Below are 26404 nucleotides of genomic sequence, written 5' to 3'. Positions count from 1 at the left end.
TGCTGATGCCCGCATGCTAAAACTACTAAAGCCCGTGCAACTAGAGCCTGTGCTCCGCAGCAAGAGAAGCCACCGCAAAGAGAAGCCCTCGCACCGCAACAAAGAGTAGCCCCCCCCCGCAGCAACTAGAGAAAGCCCACATGCAGCAACAAAGACCCAATGCAGCCAAAAATAATTAAAATAAATAAATTTTCCAAAAAAATAAATTAAAAAAATAAAATGTACATGGAAAGGCAAAGAAACTAAAATAGCCAAAACAATTTTGAAAAAGAAGAACAATGTTGGAGGGTTCACACTACCTAAATTTTGAGAATTACTGTAAAGTTACAGTTGTCAAGACAGTACGGTACTGGTGAAGTTCAGACACATAGATCAAAGGAATGGAATACAGTCCAAAAACAGACCCACACTAATATGACCATTTGATTTTTGATGAAGGTGCAAAGACAATTCAACGCAGAAGGGATAGTCTTTTCAACAGATGGTGCTCGAACAACTGACATTATATGCAAATTAATGAATGTCAACCTAAGCTACACACTTTATATGAAAGTTAACTCAAAATGGATCAGGGGGATCAAAATGTAAAACTACAGAACTTTTATAAGAGGACATAGAGAAAATCTTTGTGCCCCGAGGTCAAGCAAAAAGTTCTTAGATATGACATTAAAAGCAAGCTCTATAAAAGAAAATAAATGATACATTAAAATTTAAAACGTTTGCTATGCCAAAGATACTGTTAAGAGAGTGAAGAAACAAGCTACAGACTGGGAGAAAACATTTGCAAATGACATTATCTGTCAAAAGATCTGTATCCAGAATATAACTCTAAATTCTACAGTAAGAAAACAAACAACCGCCCCCAACAAAATGGGTACACGTCCCCAAAGAGGATATATGGATGGTATATTTGCACATGAAAAGATATTCAACATCATTAGCCATTAGGGAAATGCAGATTAAAACCACAATAAGATACCACTATCTTCTATGGGAATGGCTTAAAGAAAAAGAAACCAAAAACCTGACAATACCAAGTGCTGGCGAGGATGTAAAACCACAGGACCTCTCAGATATTGCCATTAGGAATGTGAAACGGCACAGCAACTTTGGAAAACAGTTTGGCAGTTTCTCATAAAGTTAAACACCCACTTAGCACATAGCCCCACTCCTGGGCATTCACCCTTGAGAAATGAAGACTTCCGTTCACATCAAAACCTGTACACAAATGTTTATAGCAGCTCTATTTATAATTGTCTATTTATAACTGGAAACAAATAAGATGTCCTTCGACAGATGAATGGATAAACACACTGTGGACTATCCAAACAATGGAACATGATGCAGCAATGAAAAGGAACAAACTCTGGAAACACACCGCACCGTGGATGAATCTCAAAGGCCTTATGTTAAGTGAAAGAAGCCAGTCTCAAAATGCTACGTGCTGTGTGCTTCCGTTTATATGGAAGATATACGTTCTGGAAAAGGCAAAACTATAGGGATAGAAACCAGATGAGTGTTTTTCAAGGGTTGTAGGTGTGTGGAGGGCGTGACCTCTGGGTGGCAGCACGAGAGAGTTTTTTGGTGGTGACGGAACTGTTCTATATCCAGTAGTAACATGACTCTCTAAATGTGTTAAAACTCATAAAACTCTATACCCCCCAAAGTCATTTTTATTGTATATAAGCTTTTTAAATTAAATCTTCAAAAGTCTTGCATTGGGTATCAATACGAACTTGGAGGGTTTTTTTTTTTAATGTACAGTCGCTCCTCCATTGCCACAGGTTCTGCATCTGGGGATTCCACCAACTATGGATCAAAAATATTCTCCCAAAATTCCAGAAAATTCTAAAAAGCAAAACTTGAATTTGCCACGCACTGGCAACTATTTACATAGCATTTACACTGTATTAGGTATTATAAGTAACCTAGATATGATTTAAAGTATATGGGAGGATGTGCATAGGTTACACACAAATACTATGACGTTTCACATAAGGGACTTGAGCATCCTCGGATTTTGCTATCTGCGGGGGTCCTGGAGTCAATGCCTCCTGGATACCAAGGGATGACTATATACGGAGAGAATGCTATAGAAATATAGATGTGTGCACATGTGTGAATAGCACATATATGTACATTTCCTAGCTCTATCCACCAACAGGGCCCAGAAGCAGTGACATGCAGTCAGAGTGGCAACAAGCACACCTGGCCCCCAGACCTCGGTTTCTAAATACCATCTTCCAATAAAAGGAACCAGAGCTCCTTGGATAGCAGTTGATTCCAGGGCCTTAGCCTTAGCCCTATCTTAACAGGGGAAATACAAGATGAAACTGGAATATCACACGGTACCAGCAAGTAAAGAAATGCTCAAAAGAAAGAGAAAGAAAAAAGAAAAGGATGGAGGCATATCAAAAGAGCACAGGGGCCAACCAGAGAGAACTCCCAATGACCAAAGTCGAAACAATTTGGACAGAATAAATAATGACAGCACTGGTGTATGAGCCCATACTGATATAAATAACTGAATGAATAAATAAGTAAACCGGGGAGAATTCTTCCTTCCAGAAGAGCTCCAGTTAATAAAAGCAGAAGGAAGGGAGGAAATAAAAAGTCACCATTAGAACACTCCAGTAAGAACTGACACAGGCAAGATACACTGACGGACGCTAAACTTTGTGGGTGAAACTTTAAGCTAATTTGGATATCTCCATAGTCTCAGTCTTCCCCCCAAATACCCAGCCATTACAAAGGAAAAGATAGCCACTGCCCTGGAGAATCCTGACTTTCAGCATCTCAGCCAAGTGATCAGGTTAACGTCAGCAGCAGTAAATACGGACACCATGTGCCTCTCATAGGATGCACTGAGAAGGACACATCACCCTGAGGTATTCCTCCCAATAATGCACAACCTCAAACCCAAATGAGGGACAATCTACAGAACACCTGGCCAGTACTCTTCAAGAGTGTCAAGATCATGAAGATAAGCAAAGACTAGGGGATTGTCACAGATTAGGAGGAGACTAAGGAGACCTGACATGTAACTACAACGTGGTGACCTGGCTTGGATCCTGGAAAGAAAAAAGACATCAGTAGGAAAACGAGTGCAATCCAAATAAATTCTGTAGTTCAGTTAACAGTATTATATCAAGACTGATTTCTTAGTTTTGCTTATTGCACTACATTTATATAAAATGTTAACATAAGAGGATGTTGGGTGAAGGATATACAGGAACTCTACTATATTTGCAACTTTGCTAGACATCTAAAATTATCTCAAAATCAAAAGTTTAATAAACCCTGTGCTCAAATATGGAGTCTTAAAAATTTAAAAAAAAAAAAAAAATGGTCCTGAAGAACCTAGGGGCAGGACAGGAATAAAGACACAGACATAGAGAATGGACTTGAGGACACGGGGAGGGGGACGGGTAAGCTGGGATGAAGTGAGAGAGTGGTATGGACATATATACACTACCAAATGTAAAATAGATACCTAGTGGGAAGCAGCCACATAGCACAGGGAGATTAGCCCGGTGCTTTGTGACCACCTAGAGGGGTAGGATAGGGAGGTTGGGGAGATATGGGGATATATGTATATGTATAGCTGATTCACTTTGTTATACAGCAGAAACTAACACACCACTGTAAAGCAATTATACTCCAATACAGATATTTTTTTTTAATTTGTAAGATATAAAAAAAAATAAAAACCCTGTGCTGACCAAGCTAAATCATCTACTGGCCAAATAACACACATCTACACAACAAATGCAGCCCGAGAAACCACAGGTTTGCAATCCTGGTTGTTAGGGACTGAATGTTTGTGTCCTGCCCCCCAATTCATTTGCTGAAGTCCTACTCCCCAGTGTGATGGTATCTAGAGGTGGGGCACTCGGAGGTAATTAGGTTTAGATAGGGCCATGAGGGTGGGGTTCTCAACATAGGTTTAGTGTCCTTATAAGAGGAAGAGACAACAGAGCTCTCTCCTTGCCAGGTGAGGACACAGCCTAAAGGCAGCCATCTACAAACCAGGAAAAGAGCCCTCACCAAGAACCAAATCTGCGCACCCTTTGATCTTGGACTTCCCAGACTCCAGACTGTGAGAAAACAGACGTCTTGTTTAAGCCACCAGCCTGTGTGTTTTGTCATAGCAGCCTGAGCAGACTAATACACTGGTCTATGGCTGATACCACCATTCCTCCCCAGGGAGGCCCAAGACAGAACTCTCTGAACTTGTGCAGAGAAGAATCCCCAAGTCAGGTTCCCCAGCCCCATCCTCTCAACTGGCTTTTTATGGCCAGACTTAGAGGATGTAGCAAAAAGGGCAGTGGCCTACAAAGAAGATCTGGGTTCAAACCCAGGCCTTGCTACAAACTCACTGGGGGATCCTGGATAAGGGACTCCCCTTCTTCTTCTGAAAATGGGGCAGGGGTCACCCTTCAGGGGCTATCATGAAGCTCAGATGAAAGTGCCTGGCTATGAAGTTGCTATGAAAGCTACAGTCCACTAATGTTGGGTGTTGTTAATTTTCTCATTACATCAACACATACAGGGGCTAAAGGACAGGTACATTTCATCTATGATTTATGAGAGGAAAAGGAAATTCAAATTGAACACAGGCACAGTCACATCCCACTTCGCCTACAGCACTTTCCATGAGCACCAGAACTCTGCAAGGCAAGGATGCAGGGCAGAGCAATCATCTCCTGTTGACAGCTGAAGGCTGTCAGCTGAAGGCAATCATCCCCTGTTGACAGCTGAAGCCCAGTTCCTAGTGGGCACATCCTCATACACAGGCACAAAAATGCTGTTAAAAAGGATATTAACTACAGGACAATTTAAACAGTTCTAAACAGATGATGGTCCATTTAAGACACAGAAAACTGTGCAGCTGTGAAAAAGAATGAGGAAGCTCTTTATGTACTGATAGAGAACAAGCTCCAAGATACATTAATAAGAGAAAAACAAGCAAAGGGGGCCTCACAACCCAGCACCTCCACTCCTCCGGCACACAGGCACCAGGAGATGTTTCAACAAGGTTCACAGCAACGTTGCTCAAGAGAGCCATGAGGTTAGCAGCTTCTGAGATGGACCCCAGTGAAACCCCTCTCCTGGTATTCACAACCCCTGCGAGTGTTGTGGCCTCAGCACCTGGAAGGATGGAGCTGACATTAACTGGGACAGAAAGACAGAGGGGAGCTGGTTTCACCGGCAAGGTGAGGAACTCGGTTTGGTACAGGTTTAGCATAAGATGTTATAAGATATCCACGTGCGTGGCAATGGTAAAGAGGCAGTAGCCACACGACTGTGAAATCCACAGGAGAGATGAGAGTACTGGGATGGAAAGAGGTCCACGGGCTGAGCCTGGCAAACCCCAACAATCAGAGGCCAGGAGGAAGAGAAGGATTCAGCAAACAGACTGAGCAGTAGCACAGAAGGCAAAGCAGGAACCCACGGCATCCTGGCACTGCCCCTTAATCGTTCCCGCTCGTTTCAGGAACGAGACTGGTCCCCTGGACCACTCTGCAACTTCTCCGCAACAAAGACACATCCTAAAATGCTCCAAGGTCCACTCCAATTCGCTTGGAGTCCTCCCAGGGAGAAAGGTCACCCTGTCTTCAAAATATTCCAAACAAGCTGACCACTTCTAAAATTAACCCCCAAACAGCAAACTCTACTTAGCATCCCTTCCGTATCTTTGCAGCTCCTGCTGTCCCGAATATGCCACAGTCAAAATACGAGGCAAAATGAAAGCAAATCAGTTGCAAAGTGAAACTGCAAGTTTTGCAAAAGATGCTAGATTTCATGACCTCGATGAAAGTGATGTTGGCAAACAGCACGTGGTGCCAGGCAAAGCTGTAAACACATAAGGACCTAGCAGGTGGACCACTTCACACAGAAAGGAAGGAGACAAGATAGCAGAGTTCCATGAGATGATCAGACCATCAAAGGGAGGCAGGCGTGAGCACCGAAAACCAGCTCTAATGCTTTTGCAGAATGACTCTTTACCGTCATAGTCTTTACCATCACACTGAAAAGGGCCACTTTACGTGAAATGACATCATATCAGACCATTTAATTTCATCAGAAAAATTACACATCCCCCAATGGAGAAAAAAAACCAACACCAGGGCTTCCCTGGTGGCGCAGTGGTTGAGAGTCCACCTGCCAATGCAGGGGACACGGGTTCGTGCCCTGGTCCGGGAAGATCCCACATGCCGCGGAGCGGTTGGCCCCTGAGCCACGGCCGCTGAGCCTGCATGTCCGGAGCCTGTGCTCCGCAACGGGAGAGGCCACAAGAGTGAGAGGCCCACGTACCGCAAAAAAAAAAACCCAACACTTGAGTCCCTCTTTACTGACCTAAGAATTCATGCAAAGTTGCTACTGTATCCTAAATCCTATATCCTAATTAATCAAAGGATAAAATTCAACTTATTTTTAGGATACCTCCACAAGGTAAAGTCCTCATCTAGCCCTTCACCCGCCCCACTCCCAATACTGCTATGTTAGGGCCTATTTCTAGTGGATTTTGGTCACAGTCCTCTTCCTGGTGCAAATCATTCTGGGACAGTAAGGTTGTCCTAGATATGCAGATTACTGGGCCCTCCTGGACCTAAAGGCCTCCCCGCCTTCCCTGGAGAAACCTCGTCACCAGGGGCAAGAAGCTGATTTGCCCACGGGAACCACAAACCCACCAGAAGAGAAAGCCTAGTGGACCTTTGGATGTGAAACCTTGAGTGACAAGTGCCCAGCACCTCTCCTGAACCCATCTGACCCCTCAGCAGCCCCTCCCTGCCCTGCCATCTGGGCAGAAAGCAGCTGTCAGCTCCCCTGCCTGTAGCCAGTGGGCCCAGCCTGGTGAAATCTGATAGAGGCATGCCTTTAAATGGGTACATTTTATTTTACGTAAATTACATCTCAATAAAGTTTATATATTTAAGAAGTGTTGATCTGCCTGTGAGTACCCTGCCTGGGGTCTCCTGTAACAGCCCCCCACCAGTACTCGGTGAGGGCTAACAGCACCAGGGAGCACCATTAAGATTCATTCATAAAAATGCAAAGGACGCTAAGAGCCACTGGTCCTCCACTGCTGTCCACTCTGCCCCAAGAAACTGGTTTCAGGCTTAGCTCCAGCCACTGTGCCACCCAGGGCTCCCAAAACCCCTTCCAGGGGGCCTGGCACCAGGGCAGGAGAGCTGTCCCAGCCAGTTTCAAGCTCAAGAATCACTGCTGAGATACAAACTCTGCGGCTCCTCCTCTCACCCCATGGTCACAGCCCCTCGGCCACAAGGACTCATCCCAAATGGCCAGCCTCTCTGGGTTTTTACGGCCAACTTTCAAGATTTCACCTCCTCCGATAAGCCCCGGCCAGTGGCCCCTCTTCTTTCCCCCTTTAAGCCTGTGTACCTCTGAGGTTTTTGATCCCCCAATGTCCCAGCCGGAGAAAAAAGTTTGAGTACATTCCCCCAAATTATTTCCACAAATATTTATCAGCCTCCTACCATGGGCCAGGCAATGGAGTTGCAGGAACAAGAGAAACGCAGAGCTGACTTCTAGTAAAAGGAGACACATGATCAACCAGCCGACAAACATCCCGATGGACCCAGAGGAGAGGTGCTACGCAGAAGGATAAAGCTGGGGAAGGCGGGTTTTCTCAGACAGGGTGGCCAGGGAGGGCCTCTCTGCAGAGGGTATTTGAGGGGACAGAGGCCTAAAGGAGGAGGGTTCGGTGGATCCTGGGGGAGGGTGTTAGCAGCAGGAAGAGGGTGAGGCAGGACTGTGCCTGGGGTGCCCCCAGACAGAGGGGAGGATGCGGGGAGGGGAGCGCCACTCGGCAGACCCAGGAATCTAGGTTTGCACAAAGTTCCCTGGGAAAGGGACCTTGGTGCTGCGTTGGAAGGGGGAGGACAAGTGGTGAGACCCCTTTGCAGGACAAATGAGCAACAACTACGAAAATCTAAAATCCATGTGTCCTCAGAAGAAGCAAACCAATCCCCTTCTGGAATCGACCCTACAGAGACCCCCAGCACCTGTGACCCAAGACATTACATGCAAAGAGGCAGAGAGACAAGGGGTGAAGAGCAAGGATTCTGAAGGCCCAGCGCAGGGAGAGAGGCGGGGAGAGGAGGAGGGAGGTGGGAGGGGGAGGGGAAAAGAAAGCGAGGAAGGGGAGTGGGGGAGGGGAGGGAGAGGAGGGGTGGGAAGGGCAAGAGGTCACTGGGCTGGGTCAGAGCATCTCTGACCGATGACCTATGACCCTCCCAGCCCCCCTCCCCACCCCATACTCCAGGAACCTCTCAGAAACCCCCTGAGCACAGCATGCTGATGACCCTCTGGGGATTCACTCCTTGGGCCTCACTGGTGGCCAGCAAGTCTCGCAAAGCTGGGTGGGCCATTCAGGACGCCCTCCTTCCCCACCATGGTGGTGTGCAGTGCACCAGCGCCCTGAAGGGCAGAAAGAATTCTTTTAACCCTGGAAACACTGACAGCTGCGTCTGCTTGCCTAGCCCACGGGACTACACGTCACCTCTGAACATACCAATCTTCTAACCAGGTGAAACGGTTCCAATGAGTTCTATTAAAAGGCATCATAAAGATCCTTTTTTTAAAAAAAAAAAAAAAAAAAGGCTGATTCCAAAACATCACACGTAACAAGTGTTTGAAGGGGCAATGGATGCCCAAATACCTGCTGGCAGAAGAGCCTCTGGCCAACCAGGGTCCACGAGAGACTGCTTCAAAGACCTGAGCACTTTTCTAGTTTATTTCCTCTTTCTGCTGCTTACAACATTATAGATTTATACGAAGGTTAAAAAAAAAAAAAAAAAAAAACCTCTTGCAAAAAAGAAAAACGCATTTTTGCAAGGAATTTTATAAGCAGATCTGCAGAGTAGGGGAAGGACTAAGAAAATCCCTAAAGAAGCCTGGTTGCAAAATGTTTTTAAAAGGAAAAAAAAAAAACTTTTAATATAGAAATACCCAATGATACATTTTTAAAGTCTAATTCTGAAGAATGATCAAAACACGTTTTTTTTCCCAAACATCCCAAATTATAAGTGTCCACCAGATGCTGGGGTCTGAAAATACGACTGTGGTTTGTTTTATTTTCTTTGCTTTTAAGAAACCTAAAAATTAGGGAAGTCACAAATACCCAGGAAAAGAAAAACTCAGAAAATTGCCAACGTGGTGACTAAACGTAACTTGTGGACTGCCAGAGGCTTCACGGTGAACGCACCCAGACCCAAACCTCTACAGCTGGAGAGGGGACCACGAGAGGTCGTGTGCAAACCCAAGTGGAACTTGCAATCCACTTGATGTGTTTAAAGGACCCATGGGAAGTGTTCTGTAAGCCGAGAACATTTTACTGTTAAGACTGCATCCACCGTGAAGCCCTGTTCTCCACCACCCAAGGACCAAGCAGGCAGTGTCCTAGAGCCTTTTGCAGGATGGAGGGCAGATGTTTGAGGATATGATGTAACCTGGGTGAAGTGAATTCATCCAAGGATGAGTCATGAAAGCAGGCCTCAAATATCCTTCAGAAATCTCAGTTGCGGAACACTGGGCTTAGACCCAAAGACCCACCCACACCCACCTCACACAGGGCTCTCCCCTCTTTCAAGCATCTCGCCTTTTGCCATCAGCTTCTGTTTCCCCTTTTTGTAGTAAAGCACCCCAATGCAGCTTAAGGGGGTGTTACCTGACCTCCACCTGAGCCACACAGGGCATAAGAATGAAGGCCATGGGAAGGGCAGTGGAACAGAGACAGATACTGAGCACCTAGATGAAACTATGCCTGAAGCTGGCATCCCAGCTGCGTGAGCTGTTACGTTCCTCTCTTGTTTAAATCAGTTTGGTTTCCGTTTTCAGTCACTCACACAGAGAGTCCACCATCCACTGACTAAATAAAACCCTGACCTTAGCTAGGAACTCACAAGTCCAGCTATGCCCACTCCTTCCAAATAACCACCAATTCAGAATGAAACAAGTCCTTTATGTGTCATGGGTGAAGTGTCCAGCTTCAGCCAGCATCACGATGAAATCTAGCAACGCCTTCCTCAATGTCTCCATCCACCTTCACTGCCAGGACAACCTAGTGAGCCTCAGACCCTGACCCTAGCCCTCACCACAGTGCTTTTCTGGAAAAGGAGGGGGAAGGGGAAGGAAAAGAGACAAAGAATAGAGGGAGAAGGGAAAGGGAAGGTGAAGGAGGGGAGGAGGGGGAGGGGAGGGGGTGAGTATGAACAGGAAGCTCTTCCCTAGAACTCAGGATGGGCTGAGCAGCCACAAGCATAAAGCATAAGCACTTTTTTTTTTTTTTGCGGTACGCGGGCCTCTCACTCTTGTGGCCTCTCCCGTTGCGGAGCACAGGCTCCGGACGCACAGGCTCAGCGGCCGTGGCTCACGGGCCCAGCTGCTCCGCGGCATGTGGGATCTTCCCGGACCGGGGCACGAACCCACGTCCCCCGCATCGGCAGGCAGACTCTCAACCACTGCACCACCAGGGAAGCCCGGCATAAGCACTTTGATGTAGTATCTCATTTAATCCTCGCAAAACCCTCAGAGGTAGGTATTGTTATCATCCTCATGCTCCAGATAAGGAAACTGAGCTGCAGAAGGATAAGTCACTTGCCAGGGTCACACAGCCTGTCCGTGGCAGGGCCAGGCTATCAGCCAGCCCACACCCAGCCACCCCAAACGCTGACCTGTCCACTGCCAGGAACTGCCCACCCCTCCCCTCTCCCAGACCCACGGCTGCATGGAGCACTCCAGCCCTCAACAACTGAGAGCTCCTCTGCTCTTTCACTCTGTTCTTATCAGTTACTTCTCTGCTGTCCAGTCAAGCAGCCTCAGCCTCTCTGAGTCTTAGATCGTGTCCCTCCTCTGCTCCAACGGCTCTAGTGGCTTCCACCCCACTGAGAATCAAGTCCAACATTCTCACCAGCCCTCACCTCCTGCCACTCTCCGTGCAAGCTGCTCCAGCCACATGAGCCCTCACCATACCGGCATGACCCCCCTGCCCCAGGGCCTTTGCACTTACTGTTCCCTCAGCCTGGAATGCTTTCCCTGGATGCTCCCATGGCTAACTTCTTAAAGGCCCCTGTTCAAACATCACTACCTCTGTGAAGCCATCCCCACTCACCCTACCTAAGAAGAGCAACTCACTCCCACTCCTGCACCCTTTATCCCCGTCTCTGCCTTGTTTTTCTCACTAGCATTTATCACTAGCTGGCACTCTGTGTATTTACTTGTTTATTTGTTCACTGTCTGTCCTTCCACCCATATGCAAGCTCCAGGAGGGTGAGGAACTCCTGGCCTTGTTCACTATCATAGCACCTAGGGTGGTAGGCAGGTCTGTGAATGAATGAATGTATGCATGCATGAGCATCTCTGCGGCCTCACAATCCATTTTGGGCTGTCTCAAACTCAGCCTCTCTCATCCACGGATCAGTCATAGGAAGAAAACCCTTGTCCATGAGAGAAAAAAGAGCCACAGCATTAGTCCACAGATGAACGGAAGGAGGAGGCCCCACAAAGACCCTCCTGTGCAGAGCTCAGAGAAGGGGGTCCCCGGGCCGCCGTGGGAACCACAAATGCTCTGTGACTCCTCCCTCACAGAGCTCTGGCTGGAAGATCTCTCTCCCTCCTGAAGCCTCCAACTCAGACGCTCGGACAAACCCTGGAGTCATCTTCGGGGCAGCTATGGGGGAGAGGGAGGTGGGTGAGGAGGGGCTCACCCTCAGGGCCCTGCAAGGTGGGGTCAGCCCCTAAAAGCACATCCCCCTTGCCTCACCCTAGTCTCCTGGGTCTCCCTGCACATCCAACCACCAGCAAATCATGTCGGCGCAACCTTCTAAACGCCTGTCCCCTCTCTGCCACCTCCCTGGTCAGGGCCGCCACCATCTCCCACCTGGACTACGGCACTGCCTCTTCCCTGGTCAGCCTGCTGCCTCTCCTGCTCCAGCCCACACAGCAACTGAGGGATCCTGTAAAAACAGAACCCACTCACGTTCCTCCCCTGCTCTCACCCCGCAAGGCCGGCTTCCCAAGCACCTGGAAACAAATCCCAATTCCTTACCTCGCCAGGAAAGATCTGGCCCCAGACACCTCCCCACTCACACTGCTCCTCACCCCCACCTCGCATCCCAGGGCCTTTGCACTTGCTATTCCTTCTGCCCAAACAACTCTAGGTACTCTACGCGGCTGCTCCCTCCCAAGGCTCAGTGACAATGCCACCTCCTTGCCGGGCCTCCCTGCCTGCCCTCCTAACACAGACCATCCAGACCCACCCCTGACGCTATCAACCCCACCCCCTGCATCACAGTTTTCACAGCCCTGACACAGTCTGAAGTGATCTGTGACTCATTCTTTCAGTTTCTGTCTGTCTCCCACCCACCCCAAGCACCCCAGCTGTGAGACCGACAAGGTCAGGAATAACGCTCCCATTAACCCCGTATGCCCAGCACACACCCATACCAGGAACTAGAAAAATATTTAAAGAATCAAAATCTAAACTCTTATGTTGGGTTCCAGCTCAAATGTCACCTCTCCCTAACGCTCCAGCCAGAAGCTATCTCTGGTGGCCTCCCAGAGTTCTTTACCACAGCATGGCACCCTCCCCACTGTCCTCCAGCTGGGAAGTTCTGATCAGAAATACACCCAGCCACCCTGGGCCTGGCGTGGAGCCACGAGCTTTGTCTCACCTTGTGACAGAATTCTCCGGGTGGGCCCAGCAAGGCTGGGGAGAGGCGACCTAGGGGCAGCACTCAAGAATACTTTTTATCTTGATCTTAATAACTATGGCTACCCTATCAAATCCATGAGTCATGAACACTCTTGCTTAAGAGCAGACTGAAGTTTTAGGGATTTCCCTGGTGGTCCAGTGGCAGGGGCTCCACGCTCCCAATGTGGGGGGCCCGAGTTTGATCCCTGGTCAGGGAACTAGATCCCACATGCCGCAACTAAGAGTTTGCATGCCACAACGAAGAAGCCGCATGACACAACTAAAAGATCCTGCATGCCACAATTGGGGATCCCACATGCCGCAACAAAGATCAAAGATCCTGCATGCTGCAACTAAGACCTGGCACAGCCAAATAAATAAATATATTTTAAAACTATTAAAAAAAAAAAGAGGAGACTGAAGTTTTAAAAAAGGAAGGAGGGTCAGATTAAGTAAAAATATATAAATCATGCTGTAGCCGGTATATGAATATGACAAAAATCATGAGACTGATATCGCAGTAAGTCTTAGGAAACACTAATGGATGGATGGATATGGATGGATGGGTGGATGGATGGGTAGATGGATGGGTGGGTGGATGGATGGATAGGGGGATGGATAGGGGAATGGATGGATGGATATGGATGGATGGATGGATGGATGGATGGGTGGGTGGATGGACGGATAGGAGGGAGGATGGATATGGATATATGGATGGATGGATGGGTGGATGGATGGATGGATGGGTGGATGGGTGGATGGGTGGGTGGATGGATGGATGGATAGATGGATATGGACGGATGGATGGATATTGATGGATGGGTGGATAGATATAGATGGATGGATGGATGGATGGGTGGAGTGATGGATGGGTGGATGGATGGGAGGGAGGATGGATATGGATGGATGGGTGGATGGATGGATAGGTGGATGGATGGATGAACAGGAGAGAGGGAAGGAGAAAAAGAATGAAGTGAAAGGGAGGAAAGAAGGAGAAAAATGGGCCACACACATAGTAGGGGCTCAAAAAATATACTGAATTAACCCGTCAGCAAAGGAAGCGCAGTGCTGTGTTGACGAGCCAGAGCCCTAGAACCGCGCTGCTGGGTCACATCCTGGTTCAGCCTCTCCTCCCTGTGGGGCCCTGGGCAAGTGACATAACCTCTCTGTGCCTCACTTCCCTCATCTGTAAAATGAAACAATAAGAATTACCTCCATTAAGGTGTCAGAAGGAATAAGCGAGCTAATGGGTGTCCAATGCCCAGGACACAGCTTGATACACCCTAAGTGCTTGATATGTATCAGCTAATAGTAAGAAAAAGTAATTGAATCCATCCTCAGACCAGGACAGGAAAATGACCCAAAATCTCACCACTTCACCTTCTCAAAAGCAGCCTGAAGTCCCACTGGCCTCCCCAGAAAGTTTTCCAGGAATGAAAGAGAAAAGAGGTGAACAAAGGCCTCCACAGCCCCCAGGCTCGATGGGAAAAGGAGGGCAGTGGGCAGCAAGGTAATCTGAGAATTTTAACAGGGAAAAAAGAACATGGGGTGGGGGAGAAAAAGAGGCTAAATTCAGTAGCCCCGGCTGCCTCTCCAGATAGCTAAATTCTGCTCTGCTACTCTGCGTGCTTCAGCTTTTCTTAGCCTCCAAGGGACTTTTGCCTAAATTAGTGCCTGCAATATGCCGCAGAGAAGAAAGGGAAGGTGAGGAGAAGCAGAGAAAGACTCCGAGTCCGCCGGGCCTGCCAAACCTGCGCTGACTGCCCCAAGGGTCAAAGTCAAATCGCAGAGCCTTCCCCCAAGGCCACGGCCAGCAGGGTCACACCCACAGCCCACAGCCCAGCCCTCAGCACCCCCAACACTTGCCCTGCCACATCCCGACCTCAGGAGCAGCAAACACTTCCTCCATCCACCGACCACCTGTGGCCACCTGCCCTCCCCAATCAGCTCAAACATCACTGGCTGCTCAGGTGGCTGGGTTCACTGCCCGAGAACCCCAGCGTGTGTTTATTTCCGGAGAGAAAAGGAAATAGAGCGAGCACATGCACGCATAATGTACACACTCTACTAATGCGTGGCGATGCCTATGCAGAAAATAGCACCCCCGCTAACTAGCTCAGGCCCATGCACATTCACGCTCGCGCATCACACGCTCACATCACTCCCTGCAGTAAACACACAGGGAAACGCACACGGAAATAGTCACCTTCGCACTGTTTCTGCCAGATGGCAGAGCCTCGGTGGTTACTGCATCTGTCTGCACGTCTGTCTGCTCTTGTGTGTGTGCGTAATATTAACGATGGCTGATGTTACTGGGTTCCTGCCATGTGCCAGGCACTGTCCTACGTGCTACATCAACCCCATAACGTAGGTATTATTACCCCTATTTGACAGATGAGGAAACTGAAACACGGAGGCAGAGTCACTTGCCCCGAGATCATGCTGCTGGTGAGTGGCAGGGAATTCGACCCAGGGAGTCCAGCTCCCAGGCCTGCACCCACGTCACTACTTTATGCTGCTGCAACCAGCCAGGCTCCACATGCACCCTGATCACCAGCTACGTATTAATTCCTGAAATAATGGATTAGCCCCATTTTGTGGATGTACAGATTAGAGAACAGAGGCACCAAGAGGTTAAACAACTTGCCCAAGGTCACAGCTGGGAACGGGCAGGGCTGGGGTTGGAACCAGAGATTGACTCTAGATCCCAGGCCCTGATGCGCCAGGAGGCTTCCAGCTGTAGGAAGGTAGTTAACTCCTAAAGTCAAAGGCAGGGGCTGTACAGCGAGCAGCCGTTATGAGCGAGCCATGGTTTCATGACCCTGGTGGGGAGAGGCAGGGATCGCAAATGACCAGATGCCATTGGGGCCTTCACCAAGCCCACCGTGCCAGTGAGGGGCCAGATTGAAACACGACTGGCACAGATATGAGCCCGAAACCCCCAGGGAAGGTCCAGAAATGCCCACACTCAAGGTCGGGGGCCCAGCGACGCCCCTCCCCACCCAACAAGTCGCCCCAAGGGCAGAGTGTGCAAACTGGCTTGGCCCACAGATGTGTTTTGTTTGGCCAACACAGTGTCTGCTAAAAATATGACTGAGTTGCCAACTTTTAAAAATTGAGTGATTTCATACACAAGACTCCACGTTTCCGGCTGTTGGAAAACATCTTTAAAAAGTCAGGAGATCTGGCAACACTGGGTTTGTGTTCCCACACGGGAATTGCTGCTCAGCTGCCCCTTTACAAGGGACATGGGACACGGGACCTCCGGTCCCCCAGAAGGCCATATGGGCTCTGCAACTCGCCCGCCAGGCTCACTGCTATCTGAGCCCTGCCATGTCCTCACTGTGTGATCGTGGGCCAATTACTGCTTCTGTGCCTCAGTTTCCTCACTTGTCAAAGAGCAGCCACCCAATAGGACAGGTGCCTGGAACCCAGTAAGCACTCAGTAAGTGTGAAATAGCATCACTGTCTCTCCAACATCAAGGCCAAAGACTTGAGGTACTGTTTTGTAATAGTAAGAGCTAGCACACATATAGTACTTGCTATTGCCTGGACCTGTCCTAAGAGTTGTACTTTTTTTTCTCCTTTTTTTATATATTTATTTATTTATTTATTTATTTATTTAGGGCTGCGTTGGGTCTTCATTGCTGCACGCGGGCTTTCTCTAGTTGCGGCGAGCGGGGGCTACTCTTCGTTGTGGTACACGGGCTTCTCATTGCGGTGGCTTCTCTTGCTGCAGAGCACGGGCTCTTGGCGTGCGGGCTTCAGTAGTTGTGGCACATGGGCTCAGTAGTTGTAGCTCGCGGGCTCTAGAGCACAGGCTCAGTAATTGTGGCACAGGGGTTAGCTGCTCCGCAGCATGTGGGATCTTCCTGGACCAGGGCTTGAACCCATGTCCCCTGCATTGGCAGGCGGATTCCTAACTACTGCACCACCAGGGAAGTCCCAAGAGTTGTACTTTTAAGGGCTCATTTAATCTTCCCAATAAATCCATAAGGCCACTCCTAGGTATATATACTCAAGAAAAGTGAAAACCTATGTCTGTACAAAAACTTGTACACGAATGTTCATAGCAGCATTATTCATAATAGCCAGACAGTGGAAACAACCCAAATGTCCATCCACTAATGAATGGATAAAAAAAGGTGATATATCCAGATAATGGACTAATATCCAGCCATAAAAAGGAATGAAATTCTGACACATCTACAACATGGATGAACCTTGAAAAAGTCATGCTAAGCGAAAGAAGCCACATACAAAAGGCCACACATTGTATAATTCCAAATCTGTAGAGACAGAAAACAGATTGGTGGTTGCCAGGGATGGGGGAGGGAAAGAATGGAGGGGGTCTACTAATGGGTTTGGGGTTTCTTCTTGGGGTGATGGAATGTTCTGGAATTAGAAAGCAGTGATGGTGCACAACCTTGTGACTATATAAAAGCCAGTGGTATGGACATTGTTAACGGTAAATTTTGCAGTGTATGAATTGTATCTCAATTTAAAAAAAATTTAAAGAAACATCTATGAGACAAATATTCTTATCTCTGTTTTATACATGAAAAAACCAAGGCACGTGGAGATTAAAGATATCCAGGCTGATGCTGAAACAAGAGAAACAAAAAGACAGATGGTGTCTTAATTGGTGACGTAATTTTTCCTACACCTGGCTACTCTACCTGTCAACCCATGGGCATCTGGGTTTGCAACTTCACACAGGCAAATCATTTCCTCTCTCTGGGCTCCAGTCAAAGGCCAGACTGAGATGACTCTTATCTAGATCCCTCTAAGGTCTTCAAGGATCCTATAAGACTAGGGCATTGTAGTGGAACATTATTTATTCATATCTATAGGGACAGCTGTGGCCATTAATAAATGATGACTTTAACGACCCACAGTGGGAAATGGCCCTCTCCCAGGTGCATGGGAAGAAAACATTCTGGGTTTTCTGAGTCCAAGCCCTTCACACGGCTGGCTCAAATGTCAGAGCAAGGGGGCCCAGCAGCCCACCTCCTCCTAAGAGGGTCTGACCAGGAGGACCGTCCCATTAGGGGAGGATGCCTTACTCACCAGGCAGGAAGAATAATTCACCGGGTTAGAGGGCCACCTCCCTCAGCAGGAGGAAACCCCACGAGATAAGAGGAGCCTCTTGTTCACAGGGTGGGAGGACCACCCCTCCCTCACCTGGAAGACCCCTCCATGGGACAACAGAAACTCCTCCCTCGCAAGATGGGAAGACCATCCTTACCCCATTTGGGGCAGCAGGATCTCACTGGGCTGGTGGCGGCTGGAGCTGCAGCTTTTCTGCAAACAAGCACCTAGAAAGTGCAGTCCTTTCTCTGAGCACAGAAGGGTCCCCAAGGGTGCCCTGCATTGGGGGTCTCTGAGGCAGCCCCATTCTCAGATGCAGGGACCAATCTGCAAATGATGATGCATTAGGAGCCAGACAGAGAGATGGAGAGACAAAGAGAAAGAAACAGAGAATATGACCGAGGAGGAAAAGCAGAGGGAAGGGAAGGGAAGGGACAGACCCAGGTTGACAGAGAGCTCAGGAGGAAGCTGGAGGCAAGGCTGGGGACAGAAAGCAAATGGGGAAAATGAACACAAGTGTGCTCAAAGCCAGCAGCAAAGAGGCCCAGATGCAGAGGGAGGACCCCCCAGAGGCCTGAGTTTGGGGGTCCTTCCCACATGAAATGACAGCACAAGCGCCACGGCCGCCCAGGGTTTCTCTGGCCCATGCTGCTCCCACGGGTCTACAGTGTGGGGCATATCTTTGCAAACCTCTTCAAGGGCCTTTTTGGCAAAAAAGAAATGCACATTCTCATGGTGGACCTAGATGCTGGGGGAAAGACTGCCATCCTGTACAAACCGAAGCTGGGTGAAATCGTGACCACCATTCCCACTCTAGGCTTCAACGTGGAAACCGTGGAATACAAGACCATCAGCTTCACTGTGTGGGACGTGGGCGGCCAGGACAAGATCCGGCCTCTGTGGCGCCGACTACTTCCAGAACACACAAGGTCTCATCTTCGTGGTTGACAGCAATGACAGAGAGCATGTGAATGAGGCCCGAGAGGAGCTCATGAGGATGCTGGCAGAAGACAAGCTCAGGGACGCCGTTCTGCTCGTGTTTGCTAACAGACAGGACCTCCCCGATGCCATGAATGCAGCTGAGATCACGGACAAGCTGGGTCTGCACTCTCTGTGCCACAGGAATTGGTACATTCAGGCCACCTGTGCCACCAGCGGGGATGGGCTCTATGAGGGACTGGACTGGCTGTCCAATCAGCTCCAGAACCAGAAGTGAGCTGTACTCCTCTCTCCTCCCCTCTCACTCCCTCCTCCTACCCTCGCTTTACGCTCATGTGGCAAACATGCCCCTGGGGTGTGAGTGCCAGAAGCTGTCTCCATGGTCGGTCACAGTGTGTTTCACCATGCTGTAAATGTGCAGACGCAGCCTGCAACTGGGTTTTTATTTACTGTAAATAGTTTTTGTTTCCAATGAGGCAGTTTCTGGTACTCCTATGCAATATTACTCAGCTTTTTATTATTATAAAAAGAAAACCAACCCATTGTTTAGTACTGAGAAGGGATTTTAGGCACACGGGTCATCCAGGAGTCGCTGTGTCAGAAAAGCCCAATGTTCCTCTACTGGGCTTTACATCTGTGTTGAGATCCATTTTGGTGGTTGGTTTTTAACCCAAACTCAGTGCATTTATAAAAATAGTTACAAATACAAGATAAGGAGAACACTTGAACACACAGAAGGGAGAAATGTGCCTAGTGTAGGTTCTGCAGTAATGGCCTGAGTCCATCCACCAGTGGTCTGTTTCCCGGTGGGAACGTGAAACGGGGCAGAACCAGCTATGATCCATTCTGCATGGTCACAATAGGGGGTCCCTGTGATTTGCTCTGTCTTGGGTCATCCCACACCCCACAGCGTTTGTTGTTATCTGTGCTTACGTGGCTGCCCAGGAGATGGGCTGGAAGCTACAGCCACCGCTCTCAGACCCCTTGGAGGAACCCCAGCCTTTTCTTGGGTCAGCATGGGCACTTCGGTTGGAACGCTCTGGTTTGAGCGGGAGCCCTGCAGTCCCCTTGCTTGCCTGCTCCGGGCTCTCTGGGGTCTCACCAGCAGGAGCGCGGGTGGTCATCCTTGAGCCCCAGCCCCTCGGAGCCCCTGTCTACGTGTGCTTTCACTCCCTCAGCCTGCAAGGGTCAGATTTGCCATCGAAAAATGATAACCTCTACTTTTCTCTTTTGTATTTTGATAAACACTGAAGAAGCTGGAGCTGTTAAACTTTATCTTGGGGGAAACCTCAGAACTGGTTTATTTGGTGTCGTGGAACCTCTTACTGCTTTCAATACACAATTAGTAATCAAAACAAAAAACAAAACAAAACAAAAAGAAATGGCAGCACCAGGCCTGCCCAGGAGCCCCCATCAGGGGGAGAGAGGGGAATGGGGGTTGGGGGGCAGCTTCCCCAGCCAGGCAGCAGCCTGCCAGGGAGGCCTCAGCCAAGGAGGAAGCCGGCTGGTCAGGCTGGGGGCTGGGCTTGGATGTGCCAAGCGTCCAGCCAGGTTGTCATGGCCACGGAGACAAAGAGAGGGGCTGATGAGGGGCCCCAGCCGCCTACAGTCCCCAGGGAAGCCCAGTCTCTCTCTAGGACCTGCTTAACCAGGGCTCCAGGCTGTTGGCCAACCGCACATCCACGGGGAAGCCTGCAGGTCAGGGCCTATCCAGCTGCCTGGGTTGGAGAGGGGCATGAAAATCATGGCCCAGGCAGGGTCAGCAAAGAAAAGATCCCCAAGCATCTAGACTTTGCCAGCCAATCCTAAACACCTAAACTGCCTGGGCCTCAATTTTTTCATCCATTAAATGGGAAGAAAATCCCTCAGCTCATTCTAGCTCCCAGGGGTAAGGAGCTTATATGGAGAGAACCAAATGTCAGAACAACAGATTAATAATAAAGCTCACATTTATGGAGGTCATACCATGGGCCAGGGCCTGCTCTTAGCACTTTCCCCATCCTAACACAGCATTCCTCCAACTATCTGTTGGGAAGAACTATTTTTGTCTTTAATTTCTAATCCATTTGAGACTAATACTTTCGAAAATTGCAATAAAAGTGAATTACTAGAAAAACAAAGTAAAAAGGCAGACTACATGCCTGATTTTTCTAGTACTGGACTAAACGGGCATAAAATTACTCTGTGAAATTGCTATAAAACTTTAAACGTTTACTCTCAGTTTCTGTCCTTATCTCCATGCAAACCACACTGAGTCACACTCTTACAGCAGGTGACCCTCACGACCACCCAGGAAGTAGGTCCTAGAGTAGGCATGAGGGTGGCCTGCACAATGGTTAAGAGTTCTAGCAGCCCAGGTCCTCGTACCGGCCCTGCCACTTCCTGGCAAAGGACTTCAATACCTCTGTGCCTCAGTTTCCCTACCTGCAATATGAGAATAAGACTAATGGTATGTCATAGGGGTTTTTGGTGGGGATTCAATGAGTCAATCCTGTGAAACTCTTTAGAACAGTAACTGACCTATTTAAACCCTCACTAAACATCAGTTATTACTGTAAAATATCATTAAGTGTCAGGTGGCATTGTTATTGTGACTCTCTATCTCCTCACCCTCACCCATCAACCACCACCAGATGGGTCAGGTATCTATTAAGATGACTAGCTTACTGTCTGCTGTTCCCGCAAGAATGCTAGCTCTATGAGGGCAGGGGCTTGGGTCTGTGCTGGCACCCATTAAACACCCACCTCAGCCTAGAACCATGCCTGGCACTTGGTGGGTGCCCTCAAAATGGGAAGAAGCATGAACTCAAATCCTGGTTCTGCCATGTATTTGCTGTGTGACCTTAAGCAAATGACTCGACCTCTCTGGGCCTCCATTTCCTTATCTGTGAGATAGCAATACAATAATGATGCCATCGCCCATGCGTACAGGGAGGCTTGAAGAACGATGCTCCCTGTAGCACTTCTCAGCACTACACTTGGCAATGTCTGGAGACATTTTCAGTTGTCACAACTGGGGGGCAGGAGGGTTGCTACTGGCATCTAGTGGGTAGAGGCCGGGGATGCTGCTAAACACCCTACAGTGCACAGGAGAGCCCCCCACACCAAACAATTATGCAGCCCAAACTATCAATTATGTGAAGGTTGAGAATTCCTAATATAAAAGAAAAAGAATCACCTAGATACCTATTAAAGAGGGGAACGGATGTATAAACTCCAGTATAATCGTCCTGTGAAAGAGTAGGCAGAATTTAGAAGGAATGAGCTGGAAGTGTGCAAAACAACATAAAAAGATCCCCTAGACAGTGAACAAGGCTGCGGCATACTGGGTGATCACAAGACATTACCCTCAGGGAGCAGGTAAAGGGACGGAGCTAGAATTTAAACCAGGAGCCTGGCTCCGGAGCCTACAGCTTTAAACATGGCCTCGGTTTGAGGCCTTTTACTTAAACAAAGGCACACACTTAAAAACACACCCTGTCTTTTCCACAGGTTCATGTTTATGTATGTCAACGACACAAACACACAGGGAAAGATCTGGAACACTGCACAGTAGACTAGTAACAAGACACACTGGAGGTGGGGGCAACCAGGGATAGGAAGGAAAAGGTTCCCTTGTCTGTAATTTTCTACAAGGAGATTTTGCATTCATATCTGTCATGTAATTAAAGATGAGCGATAAATTACACATGGACAGACCCTTTGGGGTGATCACTTGGTAATGTATAGAAACACTGAATCACTACGATATGCACCAGGAGCTAACATAGTGTGGCAGGTCAATTATACTTCAGAAAACAAACTCACAGAAAAAGAGATCAGATTCGTAGTTACCAGAGGCAGGGCGTAAGAAAATTTGGTCAAAAGGTACAAACTTCCACTTATAATAAGACATACAAATAGGAGTGATGTAATGCACGACATGATGAATACAATTAGCACCACTGTGTGTTATTCATAAAAGTTGTTAAGACAGTAAATCCTGAGCTCTCACCACAAGGAAAAACATTTTTTTCTGTTTCTTTTGTTTTGTATCTGCCGGAAATGATGGGCGTTCACTAACCTTACTGTGGTGATCATTTCATGATGGATGTAAGTCAGATCATTATGCTGCACACCTGACACACAGTGCTGGAGCGCAATTACATCTCAATAAAAATGGAAGGGAAAATTAAATAAATAAATACTAAAACAGACGTATATACCCTTTAACCCAGAAGTTCCCTTCCCAGAAATGAAGGAACTTACAGGTGTGAAGCAGGCTGCATGTCATACCATCGTTTGTAACAGCGAAAGATGGGAACAACCTCAGTGTCTATCAAGAGGAGACCAGCTTAAAAAAAGCCACCATGGGGCTTCCCTGGTGGCGCAGTGGTTGAGAGTCCGCCTGCCGATGCAGGGGACACGGGTTCGTGCCCCGGTCCGGGAAGATCCCACAGGCCGCGGAGCGGCTGGGCCCGTGAGCCATGGCCACTGAGCCTGCGCATCCGGAGCCTGTGCTCCACAACGGAAGAGACCACAACAGTGAGAGGCCCACGTACCGCAAAAAAAAAAAAAAATGCCACCATGCATCCATCCAGTGGAATTCTATGTGCTATTATAGAACAACCTCCAGGATACAGGGTGAAGAGGGGGACAAAGCTAAGTGCAGAAATGTGAGTACAACAAGCCATCACTTTCATGTAACAAAAGGGGTGTGTCCAGACTATCTGAAGGGCCCAAGGTCAGCGGCTAGCTTTGGGGAGAGACCTGGGAGGCTGACTTTTTTTTTTTTTGGCTTATTTTTTTAGAGTAGTTTTGGGTTCACAGCAAAATGGAGCAGAAGGTACAGAAATGTTCCCTCTACCCCCTGCCCCACACACGCACAGCCTCCCCCATTATCGGCGTCCCCCACCAGAGTGGTACATTTGTTACAATCAATGAACGTGCGCTGATACATTACCGAGAATCAACCAGAATCCATAGCTTACATTATGCTGTGTACATTCTACAGGTTTGGACAAATGCATAATGATTTGCAACCATCACTATGCCACTACACAGAGCAGTTCCACTGCCCTAAAACTCCTCTGTGCTCCACCTTTTCATCCCTCCACACACCCCAACCCCTTGCAACTACTGATCTTTTCACTGTCTCCATAGTTCTGGGAGGCTGACTTTTTAATCTGCATTACTTATGCCTTTTTAATTTGAACCATGGAAATGATTACATACAATACATATAAAAATAATATATAGTATACGTATATATAATTTTTAGGTACACACATATATACATATATAGTTATGTATACGTGTATATTTATAATATTTTAAAAATTAAAAGGCACAAAAGAGCATATACTGTATGATTCTACTTTACATAAAGTTCAAAAGCAGGCAAAACTAATCTGTGATGACTGAAATCAGAACAGTAGTTACTTTGAGGGATACTGACTTGGGAGGGAACACCCTCTGGGGTGCTGGCAATATTTACCAGCTGATGTGGGTGAAGGTTACACAGATAAATTACATGTAAAAATTCATCAGGCTGTACACTTAATATTGTACGTAAGACATGCCTGAAAAAATTTGCATGTAAGACATGCCTAAAAAAATTAAAATTAAAAAATTTTCAGGAATAAACAAAGTTCAATCACAGTGAGGGGGATTTCTAGAGAGCCCCTCATGGCCAGAGGGAACACTTTGCTTAGGGCCCTAGGAGGGGGCCAAGCTGGGGTCGAGGCCCCCCCCCCCCACTTCGGCCCCCCAAAAGAAACCAAACGGGAATCAAGCTGGCCTTTGTGGCCGGGTCCAGCAGAACAGGACAAAGGGCCAAATGACAGCCCCCTGCCCCCTCCAGCCCCCCTAGGACACTGAAGCCGATTCATGTTGGAGGCTGGCCATTTCCCCAGGGCTCCAGCCGCCCTTCTCTCCGGAGCTGGAACAATATCCCCTTTGACCACCCCCTTGTCTCCCACTTCCGCATTTAATTGCAAGTTCATGGGTATTAAGTGGCCCATACAGCTGACCTAGCTCCCTCTCCCCTCCCCGCCCCCCAAAAAAGAGGCCCACAGCGCTGTCTCTGTTCACTGCCCCTCTGTGAGCCCGCTCCTCCACAATGATCTGTCCAGAGAGAAAAAAGAAAGAGCCCCCCTTCCTCCCCCCTCCACGCCCTCCTCAAAAACTCTGTTCTCACCCAGAAAGTGCCGCCTTGCAAACCAAGCTGCTCTGGGCCCTGGCACGGGGGCGGCAGGCAACCTCTGTTCCAGCCTGCCAGGCTGCCGCAGGCTCGCTTTGCACCTCCCTGGTACCCCACTTGATGGTTGAGGAAACCGAGGTCCAGGAACGGTGGGTGACAGGCCTGCTGTCCAGCCAGGGCCAGGGCTAAGAGCCTCAAAACTCCTCCGCCTGGGTGTCCTGATTTTCCATTAGCTGTCTTCTTGCCCGCACTCAAGGGGGCGACCTAAACCTTTGACCCTAATCCCTTCTCTAGCTTCGAAACCCCAGGGACAACTCTGAGCCGGTGACCTTTAAGGGTGGGAAGGAGGTTACATAAGCCATATGAACCCACTGCCCTTCACATGAACCCACTTTGGCCCTGGCTCATGGATTTCTACTGCCAGAATGTCCCCTAGCCTGTAACGCCCATCCTGACCGCCTACACCTCCTCCAGGAAGCCTTCCAGGTTACACCAGTCAAGGTCTAACTTCCCCTCTGCTGAAAAGCCTCACCTCCCACATTCCTCCACCACCAATTCAAGTCTGAGCCAGCCCTATCAACATCCTGAATTTGTCGCCCTCTCTTTGTACCACCTCCTGGTGCAAGCTGCCACCATCCTTTGCCAGTTACTGCCACCCAATCAGTCTTGCTGGTCCTACAGCCCACCCTTCACACTCTGACCCAAGCGGCCCCTTTTAAAACATAAGTCAGACCATACTCCCGCCGGCTTACAGCCCTCCAGGTCTGCCCGCCGCGCCAGGAGGAAGGGCCTCCCCCACCCCCGCTCACCTTTACCTGCCAGGCTCTGCCCAAGTGCCCACTACCTTCCTCACCTGATCTCCTCCCCTCCCTCCCTCCACTCCAGCACCTGCTGCACTTCAAACTCACCAAGTTCTCGCTCACCTCCCAGTCTCTGCACTTGCCATTTCCTCCTGGAACTCTTCCCCCAAAAGTGTCACATACCTGGCTCCCATGCATCATTCATGGCTTTGCTCCCAGGTCAGGCCTTTTCTGAGCACCCAGCGGAAGGCAGAACCTCCTCCAGGTCGCTCTTCATCACACCCACCATCCTCCCTGCCCTGATTCCATCCCAGCATGCAGGCATTAAAATCTGGAATGGTCCAGCTCCTTTGCACGTGTTATTTCTCTGTCGCCCCCCTGTTAGAACATCAGCTCCACCAGGGCAGGGACTTTGTCTGTTTTGTTCACTCCTGTGTCCCCAGCACCTAGTACAGCATCTGGCACACAGGAGGTGCTCAACAGGGCTTCCCTGGTGGCGCAGTGGTTAAGAGTCCGCCTGCCAATGCAGGGGACACGGGTTCGAGCCCTGGTCCGGGAGGATCCCACATGCCGCGGGGCAACTAGGCCCGTGCATCACAGCTGCTGAGCCTGCGCTCTGGAGTCTGCGAGCCACACCTGCTGAGGCCCACACACCTAGAGCCCGTGCTCCGTAGC

The 26404-nt window shown here is 48.8% G+C and overlaps 1 protein-coding gene and 1 pseudogene across 1 annotated transcript in view; one reads left to right on the top strand and one right to left on the bottom strand.

Moving 5' to 3' along the window:
* PREX1 (phosphatidylinositol-3,4,5-trisphosphate dependent Rac exchange factor 1) overlaps positions 1-26404 on the bottom strand; it is a 202532-nt gene that overhangs the window by 146198 nt on the left and 29930 nt on the right.
* LOC103091515 (ADP-ribosylation factor 1 pseudogene) lies at positions 18449-19025 on the top strand (annotated as a pseudogene).

This window comes from Lipotes vexillifer, unplaced genomic scaffold (assembly GCF_000442215.2).
Source record: "Lipotes vexillifer unplaced genomic scaffold, Lipotes_vexillifer_v1.1 scaffold251, whole genome shotgun sequence".
Classification (NCBI taxonomy): Eukaryota; Metazoa; Chordata; class Mammalia; order Artiodactyla; family Lipotidae; genus Lipotes; species Lipotes vexillifer.
This window is presented reverse-complemented; position numbering and strand designations above follow the sequence as displayed.